Source organism: Gastrolobium bilobum, unplaced genomic scaffold (assembly GCF_033153095.1).
Source record: "Gastrolobium bilobum isolate Gb01-03AN ecotype WA unplaced genomic scaffold, APGP_CSIRO_Gbil_v1 utg221724, whole genome shotgun sequence".
NCBI lineage: Eukaryota > Viridiplantae > Streptophyta > Magnoliopsida > Fabales > Fabaceae > Gastrolobium > Gastrolobium bilobum.
In genome coordinates, this window is record NW_026899115.1 from 12751 (window position 1) to 23829 (window position 11079).

At 39.7% G+C, this 11079-nt stretch overlaps 1 non-coding gene across 1 annotated transcript; it reads right to left on the minus strand.

Annotated features, from left to right (window-relative positions):
- Positions 1-1741: 1741 nt before the first annotated feature.
- Positions 1742-1848, minus strand: LOC133287373 (small nucleolar RNA R71). The gene has a single exon (XR_009748233.1). It is a non-coding gene; the product is annotated as a small nucleolar RNA R71 (small nucleolar RNA).
- Positions 1849-11079: the final 9231 nt, after the last annotated feature.

An 11079-nucleotide genomic window follows, 5' to 3' on the forward strand; every position in this document is an offset into this window, starting at 1 on the left:
ATTCTGGTCTTCACCGCTAAAACGTCCAAATCAAACGTTTTAGCGTTGGAGTCAGTTAAAGTTAGTTGAGCATTCACCAAGTTTGGACGCTAAAACGGTCATTCCTTAACGTTTTAGCGTTGAAATCAGTTAAAAGCAGTTGAGCATACGTAAAGCATGGACGCTAAAACGGCCACTTATGGACGTTTTAGCGCCCACATCAGTTTTCTGTTTTTAATTGTAACACTATATAAGGCAAAGCCTTGATATTTAGATCAGAATCTGGGGGATCTGAACTCTCTCTCTCTCTCTTAAACTTAGTCTGACTTCTCTCTAAATTCTCTTAGTTTTTGTATTAGGATTTCCTTGTAATAGTTTGAAGATTGAAGACTTTCAACATGGAAATGAAGTTTGTTTCTTCTTCTCTTATTTATTCCTTAGTCATGTCTGAGTAGAGTCTTTGTAGTCTGAATGCAATGGAACTCCATGATAATATTATGTTGATTTGATTAATATGATGAAGTATTTTTCATGTGTTGATTTGAGATTTTCTGAGTTAATTATTTCTATCAAAGAAGTAGTATAGAACAGGGATGTTTATATGACTTCTATATTTGATAATCTCAACATCAGAATTCTAGTACTCAAGGGATTGATGCTAGAATTCTGATGTAATCTTAAAACCTTAGTATCTCATGCATGTATTAAGAAAGAGATCACCAAGGGATTGGGGTTTCTGATTAATGTATCTATCAGGGTAGTAAGGGATTACACCTTGATGATAAGTAAAAGGTTGATTAACATCACATGGAAAGGAATTCATCATATGATCAATTTTTATATGGGTTATCATGGAGGAAAGTTGTTTTCCGACTACTTGTTGTTTTTATTAATTCCTAATCCATATTTACTTTGTGTCAAATTACTTACAATCAATTTTCTGGTGACAAATTATTCATGATTTTTACAAACTCTTATTTGATTCAAATTAGTTTTCTATGGTATATTGGTGTTTGAACACAATTCCTCGTGGGAACGATCTTTACTCATCATTTTATTACTTGTACGATTAGTGCACTTGCTAAACGTCCAACAAGTTTTTGGCGCCGTTGCCGGGGAATTTGTTTTTCAACACTAACTGATACTATAGAATTCTGAGATTGAATCCTTTTATTTTCAGTATTTTAGTTTATGTTAAGTTTCTGGTCAATTTTGATTCTGGTATATGCGAGGTACACTTGATCCAAATTTGTTGTTGTATGATCCAGAATTAGAAAGGACATTGAGGAAGCACAAAAGGGCAGCCAGGCAAAGGAGACAGTTGCAAGAAATTGGTGAATCAAGTACAGTTAATCAGGAAGATATAATGGCAGAGAATCACAGACCACCACCACCACAGAGGACACTGGGAGAGTACATGACTCCTGCAGTGATTCCTCCAATTGGGAGCGTTGTGCGCCCAACAGTGGAGCCCAACAACTTTGAATTGAAGCCTGCTTTGATACATTTGGTGCAGAAGGATCAGTTTGCTGGAACCAGTGCGGAGGACCCTTACTTGCACATAGAGAACTTCCTATTGTTGAGTGATACTGTGAAGATAAATGGTGTCACAAGAGATGCAATTCTGTTGAGACTATTCACTCATTCACTGACAGATGATGCAAGGAGATGGCTGCAATCATTGCCACAAGGAAGTATAACAACTTGGGATGATTTGCAAACCAAATTCTTGCAAAGGTTTTTCTCAGCATCCAAGAGGGCCAAGTTGAAGGATGAGATTACAAGCTTTAAGCAGAATGAGTCAGAATCTATTTATGAGGCTTGGGAGAGATTCAAGACTTTGTTGAGGAAATGTCCACAGCATGGAATTGAGGCATGGCAACAAGCAGCAATCTTCCTGCAAGGAATGACCACTAACACTAGAACCTTGGTGCATGCCACTGCTGGTGGATCATTGACTACCAATACCCCTCAAGAAGCCTTGGATATCTTTGAGTCATTAGCATCTCAAGAATTTGATAATGCCCCAGTGGCTGACAGAAGGACAGGAATTATCAGGTTGGATGGGTATGATGCTCTGTTGGCAAGGAATGATCAACTGATGCAGACACAGAGACAACAACAGCAACAATTAGATACCCTTATTAAGCAACTCTCTTCACAAAAGGTAGCTTCTGCGGAAACAAAGAGTGTATGTGCTATCTGTGGCAAGGGCCATGTGACAGAGGAGTGTGATTATGGGGGATCATCAGAACAAGCAGAGGTGAATGGAGAGTGGTATGATCAAAATAATCAAAGGAACTACAACAATCAGGGAAAGAATGTTTATATGCCACCATGGAAAAACAAGAATCAACACCCAGGATTCAGCTATAGTTCCAACCATCAATTGAATCCACCATTACATCCTCCACCACCACATATGAAGGAGCAGTCAAGTGATCTTGCTGCATGGGAGAAAGCGTTTGCTCAGTTATCTAAGACAACTCAGGATTATATTCAGGGTTCTACTTCATTCAGGGAAGAGACAACTGCATTCATGCAGGAGACCAGAACTTCTTTCAGAAATCAGGAAGCATCAATCATAAATTTGGAGACCCAGATTGGTCAATTATCAAGACAGATATCAGAGAGACCACAAGGGAAATTTCCAAGTGATACACTAGTGAATCCTAAGGAGCACTGTAAAGCAATTATGACAAGAAGTGGGTTGGTACTTCAACCAGGGAAAAAGAAGGTGGAAAATAAAAAGAATGAAGAAGAGGTTGTGGTTGAAGATGTAGTCTCTGATGATGAAGTAGAGAAACTGAGAAATGAGAAAAGTGAGAAGGAAGTAGTTGTTAGAGATGTTATAGCTGGAGTTGACAAAGAAGAGGAAGGGAAGGACAATAAGAATGAAGGAGAGGTAGAAGTTGGTAAAAATGCTTGCCCACAAAAGATGATGAAGTGGTAAAAGAAGAAGATGGCTGACAAGAAAGAACAGTCAGTTAGTTTATCTCCTTATGCTAAAGTTCCCTACCCTCAGAGGTTGAAGAAAGAGATTCAGAAACAGCACTATGCAAGATTTCTGGATATCTTCAGAAATTTACAAATTAACATACCATTTTCTGAAGCACTGGAAAATATGCCTCACTATGCAAAATTCATGAAGGATCTTCTTACTAAGAAGAGGAAATTAACTGATGGTGAGACAGTGGCCCTAACAGCAGAGTGTAGTGCCCTAATCCAGAAGAAGCTTCCAACAAAAATGAAAGATCCAGGAAGCTTCAGTATCTCTATTGCTATAGGAGATGTGGAGGTGGGAAAGGCATTGTGTGATTTGGGAGCCAGTATAAACTTAATGCCGTTGACAGTATGTAGAGCTTTGGGAATTAACACTTTGAAGGAGACCAATCTTATTCTGCATCTTGCAGATAGATCTATCAAGAGGCCTGAAGGTGTGGTTGAAGATGTCTTGGTCAAAGTAGACAAGTTTATTTTTCCAGTGGATTTTGTGATTCTTGACATGGAGGAAGAGGATACAGAAAGTCCTTTATTGTTAGGAAGACCCTTTTTAGCAACTGCAAGATCTTTGATAGATGTTGAACAAGGAAAGTTGTTGCTAAGGGTGGATGAGGAAACAGTCACAATTGATGTATTTGAAACCATCAAGCATCCTGTTGATGTGGAGGATTGTTTTAGATTGGATGTGATGCAGGAGGTTGTGGAAGAAGTGAATAAAAAAGAAGAATTCTCAGTTGAGGAACAAAGATCAGAAGAAGAAACAGGTACAGAGGATTACCAAGAAGAGCCAGAAGTGGAAGAGCTTGAGAAGAAGATTGATGACATTCCAAAAGGAACACCTAAGGTAGAACTTAAATAATTACCTTCACATTTGAAGTATGTGTTCCTTGGGGATGATCAAACATATCCAGCAATCATTAATGCAATGTTGTCTGATGAGGAAGAAGGGAAGTTGATTAAGGTACTCAAGAAGAATAAAATGGCTATTGGATGGCAGTTTTCATATCTCAAGGGTATTAATCCTTCCTTTTGCACTCACAAAATATTGATGGAAGAAGAGGTCAAACCAGTAAGGCAACCACAGAGGAGACTCAACCCCACTATGAAGGAAGTAGTGAGGAAGGAGGTGGTGAAGTTGCTTGATGCTGGGATGATTTACCCAATTTCAGACAGTGCTTGGGTGAGTCCTGTGCAGATCGTGCCCAAGAAAGGGGGGATGACTGTGGTGAAAAATGAGAACAATGAGTTGATTCCCACAAGGACAATCACTGGCTGGAGAATGTGCATTGATTACCGGAGGCTGAATAAGGCAACCAGGAAGGATCATTTTCCACTTCCTTTCTTGGATCAGATGCTAGAGAGGTTGGCAGGACATGCTTTCTATTGCTTCTTGGACGGTTATTCAGGGTACAATCAGATAGCTGTGGCACCAGAGGATCAGGAGAAGACTGCTTTTACATGTCCATATGGAATATTCACATACCGGAGGATGCCTTTCGGTTTATGCAATGCTCCTGCCACATTTCAAAGGTGCATGCTTTCCATTTTTTCTGATATGATAGAAGAATGCATTGAAATTTTTATGGATGATTTTTCTGTATTTGGTTCTGATTTTGATGTATGTCTAGGGAATTTAGATTCTGTTTTGAAAAGATGTCAAGACTGTAATTTGGTTTTGAACTGGGAGAAGTGTCACTTTATGGTGACAGAAGGTATAGTTCTTGGACACAAGGTGTATAGGAATGGAATTGAGGTGGACAGTGCAAAAATTTCTGTGATAGAGAAACTTCATCCACCTGTAAATGTTAAGGGTGTGAGGAGTTTTCTTGGTCATGCAGGATTTTATAGGCGGTTCATAAAAGATTTTTCAAAAATTGCTAAGCCCTTATGCAAGTTATTAGTTAAGGACCAAGAATTCCTGTTTGATGATGAATGTTTGCATGCATTTCATGTTTTAAAAGAAAAGTTGACCACTGCACCTATCATGATGGCACCTGATTTTTCATTACCATTTGAATTAATGTGTGATGCCAGTGACTATGCCGTAGGAGTGGTATTGGGCCAAAGAGTGAATAAATTGTTGCATGTCATTTACTATGCCAGTAAGATCTTAAATGATGCACAAAAGAATTATGCTACTACAGAAAAAGAATTACTGGCTATTGTGTATGCATTTGACAAATTCAAGCCATATCTGTTAGGATCAAAAGTTATTGTATACACTGACCATGCAGCTTTAAAGTATTTGTTAAGCAAGCAGGATGCTAAACCCAGATTTCTCCGCTGGTTGTTACTGTTGCAAGAGTTTGAGGTAGAAATCAAGGACAAAAAGGGAGTTGAAAATTTGGTGGCTGATCACTTATCCAGGATTACAGAAAAAGAGCTTCAAGAAGGACCAGAAGTAGTGATCAGAGAAGAGTTTCCTGATGAACATGTTTTGGCAATATGTGCTGTAACAGAGATGGTTGGGGATAAAGTCTTATTTATCAGTACCCCACCATGGTTTGCTGATTTTGCCAATAATAAAGCTGCTGGATTGATGCCTAAGGATTTAACATGGCAACAGAGGAAGAAATTTCTGCATGATGTTAAGAGGTATATTTGGGATGAGCCATATCTTTTCTATGGATGTTTAGATAGTGTGATCCGACGGTGTATTCCAGAGGAAGAACAGAAGGATGTGTTGTGGCATTGTCATGGTTCTGCATATGGTGGACATTTTGCAGGTGAGAGAACTGCAGCAAAAGTATTGATGAATGGCTTCTACTGGCCCACTTTATACAAGGATGGAAAGAAGTTTGTGGAGGCATGTGATAACTGTCAGAGAACTGGGAATATTTCTAGGCGACATGAAATGCCGTTGAACAATATCCAGGAAGTGGAATCTTTGATGTTTGGGGTATGGATTTTATGGGACCTTTCCCTTCTTCTTACTCTAACAAGTACATATTGGTGGCAGTTGATTATGTTTCCAAATGGGTTGAGGCCATAGCTACACCAACCAATGATTCCAGGGTGGTGATTGCTTTTCTGAGAAAGAATATATTTTCAAGATTTGGAGTCCCTAGAGCTATCATCAGTGATGGGGGCACTCATTTTGATAATAGGATGGTGGAGTATGCCTTGGCTAAGTATGGAGTGAGACATAAAATAAGCACTCCATATCACCCACAGACTTGTGGTCAGGTTGAGATTTCCAACAGGGAATTGGAGAGAATATTGGAGAAGACTGTTGGGAATGCTAGGACCCAGTGGTCCAAGAAACTTGATGACACCTTATGGGCATATAGGACCGCTTTCAAAACTCCTATTGGGATGTCTCCATTTCAGTTGCTGTTTGGAAAAGCATGCCATTTGCCAGTTGGATTGGAGCACAAGGCTTTGTGGGCTGTGAGATATCTGAATTTTGATTCCAAAGCAGCGGGACAGAAAAGATTATTACAACTGGATGAATTGGATGAATTTCGTTTGTCTGCTTATGAAAGTGCCAGTTTGTATAAGGAAAAGACAAAGCTATGGCATGATAGGAAGATCACACCTAGAGACTTCAAGGTGGGGGATCAAGTACTTCTGTTCAATTCCAGGTTGAAACTGTTTCCAGGGAAGTTAAAGTCTAGATGGTCTGGACCGTTTGTGGTAAAAGATATGAAACCGTATGGGGCTGTAGAAATCAGTTCTTTGGATTCGGACAGAAGTTTTACAGTCAATGGTCATCGATTGAAGTTATATGTTGGAAGTGCTGTGGATAGGCAACTACTGACAGTTGCTCTATTAGAGGTAAAATAGATCATACCCGTCAGGCTCGTGACGTTAAACAAGCGCTGAGTGGGAGGCAACCCACTGAACTAGGTATGTAATTCCATGTTCATACCATACCTATAAGATGAAGAAGAAACGGGGGAAAATTTTTGAAAAATCAAAGAGAAATTTTTTGCTATGTGCTGGGCGCTAAAACGTCAAACCTGACTGTTTTAGCGTCCCAAGAGTTCCATCATTATGAAACTCTCTGGTTGTGCGCGCTAAGACGTTCATTATGAGCGTTTTAGCGTTCACTAACAACACCAATCCATGCACTCTGGCCAACAGCGCTAAAACGCTCAGTCTGACCGTTTTAGCGCTGTGCTGCACAAAGTGTGCATTTTTCTCTGGACAAGGACGCTAAAGCGCTGGTAAGTCAATGTTTTAGCGCCCTGTCACTAATTCGATATAACAGAGTTCCTCTTCTCTTTTACTCTTACATTCGTATACTTTGCCTCTGTTTTCCACAACGCACTCCTTATCTCACATTTGTATCATCCATCTTCGTAGTTTCTTCCACATCCTCTCATCAACATCACGGTATGTAACTCATCTCATTTCCCTCCATCACATATCATATCTGAAGCATGCGATTATTGGGCATTGTCTAGGGCATTTCACATGTTGATTGCCTATATCATTCGTAGGATTGCATGTTGATTTAGTTTTATTTGTATTATTCTCCTGAACCATTGCTTTTGACTGATATTTTGGGAATGAGACAACAAATCCAGCGCGTGTTGGTTCTAAATTGTCTTCAGCAACAACCCAGCGTACACACACACAAGGTGTTCGTGGAAATGCCTGACCCAAAAATTTGCCTAGCGCTAAAACGCTCAGTGTGACCGTTTTAGCGCCCGTCCAGTTTTTACACACGTTTAAGGCCAGGACGCTAAAACGCTCAATGTGACCGTTTTAGCGCCCAGGCCCTGTTTCATACAAAATTGAAGGTCTACATTATGGCATTGTGGGGTTGTAATTCATACATGTTTTGATCCAAATTCCCCACTACAAAAGTTCTAAATCTGGGAATTGTGGAATTGGATTCATGATAGGTAATTGTTTGACATTTAGACTGATTTTCTCTTGTTGTGTAGGCACAATGTCTTCTCCTTCTCAACCAGCTCCTGCTACAAAAGGGAAAAAGAGATATAAGAAGCGAGCACGAGTGAATCAAGGAGGAGATACTGAAGCTGAGCCTACCCCACAGTTTGATGCTCACTTTTGGAAAAGTGAGGAACATGAGAAACGGTATACTGACAAGACTTCCAAGAGGCCATTTGTGAGAGAAAAAAATGTGTTCTAGAACAGGATGAATATCCTCAGTTTCAGTCTCAGCTGAAGACCAGGGATTGGGCAACTTTTGGAAGAATATTGGGTGATAGCAGCCCTAACATAGCAAAGGAATTCTTTGCTAATGCATTTAATGGAGATCAAGGAGGCCAGAGGACCTTCACTAGCTGGGTGAGGGGAAAGAAAGTAAAGTATGATGCTCACACCATCCAAAAGCTGCTGAAGATAAGGTTCTGTGACTATATCCACAATGCCAGTTGTGAGTTCAGGAGAAACTGGCAGAATATTGAAATTCCACCAAGGAGGAGTGACCCAAACTTTGACACCTGGACCAAGATGGGGGCAGCTGAGCCTATTTTGCAGACTATAGCCAAACCTGGTGAAACTTGGGAGTTAACCAAGGATAAGGTTGCTCCTAAGTTGATTTGGTTGAGGCATTTAAATGGTGAGGCTAGAGTCTGGTTTCACTTTGTAATCTCAAATGTCATGCCCTCTTCCAACCAGGCAGAGGTTATCCTGAAGAGAGCTGTCCTGATTCACACTATCATGACAAGGGCGAATGTGGAACTTCCTATTCTCCTTCAGGACAGCATTTATGATATGGCTCACTCTGACAGTGACTCTGCTGCTTTGGGTCACTGTTCTTTGATTCAGTTTCTTTGTCAGAAAGCTGGTGTAGATGTTACTGATAATGGGGCACCAACTAAATTTCACCCTACAATTGATGCCGCAATGATAACAAAGCAATTGAAGATAGGAGGAGGGGAGGTCACAGGATTGACTCCTGGTAGGAAATCTACAACTCAGAGTGATGATGAATTCGAAGAGAGGCTAAGGTCAGGGGAGCAATGGACGGTGAACACTGACTTCCGAATGAGACATTTGCGCAGGCGTCTCCGGTTTATGCAGTCCAGCCAGCACTCATTTCAGACATATATGGTGACGATGTTGAAATCTATATGTGAGGCTCAGGGCTTAGATGTCATTGATTACCAGCCTGCTGTATACCCTCATTCTGATGAGGAGGAAGCCTTTGAGGCAATGGCCCGAACTCACTATGCTGATCATGTGGATGGAGCTGCGCCTGCTGATGGTGCTACATCTTCCCATGCTGCACCCACTCCAGATGGACAGCCTGGTGTTGATGCTACTACACAGAGACCACTGCTGCTGCTGCTGCTGATACTGGTGCTATGGATGAGGACAGGGGTATTGATCCTGAGTACAACCCCTTGCCTACTGCTGATCCAGGCTCATATTTGGTGTTTAGTGATGATGAAGAGTCTACTGACTAGACTTCTCATTTTGTTTTTATACATTTTCTGTTTTTATGGTTTTATTTTGGATATTTTTAGTTACTTGTGGTATTATTTTCATTTTGTATATTTGTTAGTACATTGCGATTCTCTGTTTGAATGATGCACTTTTGAAATAGTACTGATGCTATTTGTTGATATGTGAATGTGTTTCAGAATTTGTCAACTGCTTTTTAGATTTAAATTAGTTGCTGGGGACAGCAACGTTTAAATCTGGGAATGGGGTGTGAATGAATGACATGATTATGGTGGTATCACACAGTTGATGATGACACACAGTTGATGAGCCACAAACAGGGAAACATCTCAATCATTTCTTTTAAATTCTTGTGAATATAGTCTTAGGTAGTTTAGGAAGTGTTTAATATGTACAAAGGTTGGATTTAGAGTTGAGATGATGTGAATTTTATGAGGATAGGATGATCAAAGTTTTACATGATTGATTAAACATTTTTGATGCAATTTGAAATCCTTGCATATGTGCTAAATGATATGTTTGCATGACTCATGTTATGTGAGGAGTAGAGAGATCAGGTTGATGTATATAGAGGAATTCAAGCATGCACTCTGAACTGTGAGTCATTGAGCCTATACAGAAAATTTTTTGTTCAGAGAGCACTTCACTGTATGAGTAACTCTAGAACTTGCCCTGTTTCTAACTTGAAATAGTTCATGGTTTGTAAAGTAGAGCTCATTGAGGCATTTTTCTTTTGAACCAAATTTTCTTATTGCATGGAAGCCTTAAGCCAAAATTTTTGTGATAAAACTAAGAGCCCTGCACTTATTCCAGATCCTAAATTTTTAGATTATATGTTCAGATAAGGGGTAAGGAGGAAAGCTCTGTAGGAGAAAGGTGTTTCTGCAATGAACAAAAATATTAAGTGTTAAGTGTTGGAAATTTGGAGAAAAAGAAGAATGCAATAAAAAAAAAAGGGAAATGAGGAAGTAAAGGCACAAAGTGCTTGGTTTGGAAAAGGAAAAGGAAAAGAAAAAGGAAATGAGGAAAAAGGGAAATCAAAACAACACAAAGTGTTGAAAGTTGGAAGAAAAGGAGGAAGGAAGTTCAAGAAAAAGAAAAGTTGTAGAAAAGGTGGTGAAAAGAGTAAATGAAAAGGAAGAAGAGAATGAGAAGGATTAAGGAGTACATAGATAAATTCAATAGTGATCCTCCTCTTATCTGAATCTGATCCATCTATCTAACCTTCTGCAACATCAAATCCTACCTTTAGCCAACTACGTGCCAAGCCATTTTTCCTTCTTCTATACAGAATCCTATTCCTAGTCAAGTCATACCACCAAAGCCTCTTTTGTTCTGCTTATGAATCACTGTAACTATGGAAAGTGAGAAGATGGGCAAGCTTATAGTAGTTTGAGTGCAGTGGAGATTGAGTGATGAGTACACCCTTAGACACTAGAGTGCAAGAGAGTTTATTCTCACAATTTTTGAGAAGTTCCAAGTGAGGGGGTGTTTTGTGTTGAAGGTCTCTGCATTTCATCTTACTGATCTGTTGAAAGTCATTGTAATGAGGTTAAGCAAGTCATAGTAAAAGATAGATTGCTGGGTTGTTAGATTGTATCTTGGAAAGTTGATCTGTCATATTTTAATTCAACCTCATAAATTTCATGTGTAAAGAATCTCAAGTCTTTCTCTGTCTTTAAAGTTATTGCTGAGGACAGCAATATTCAAATC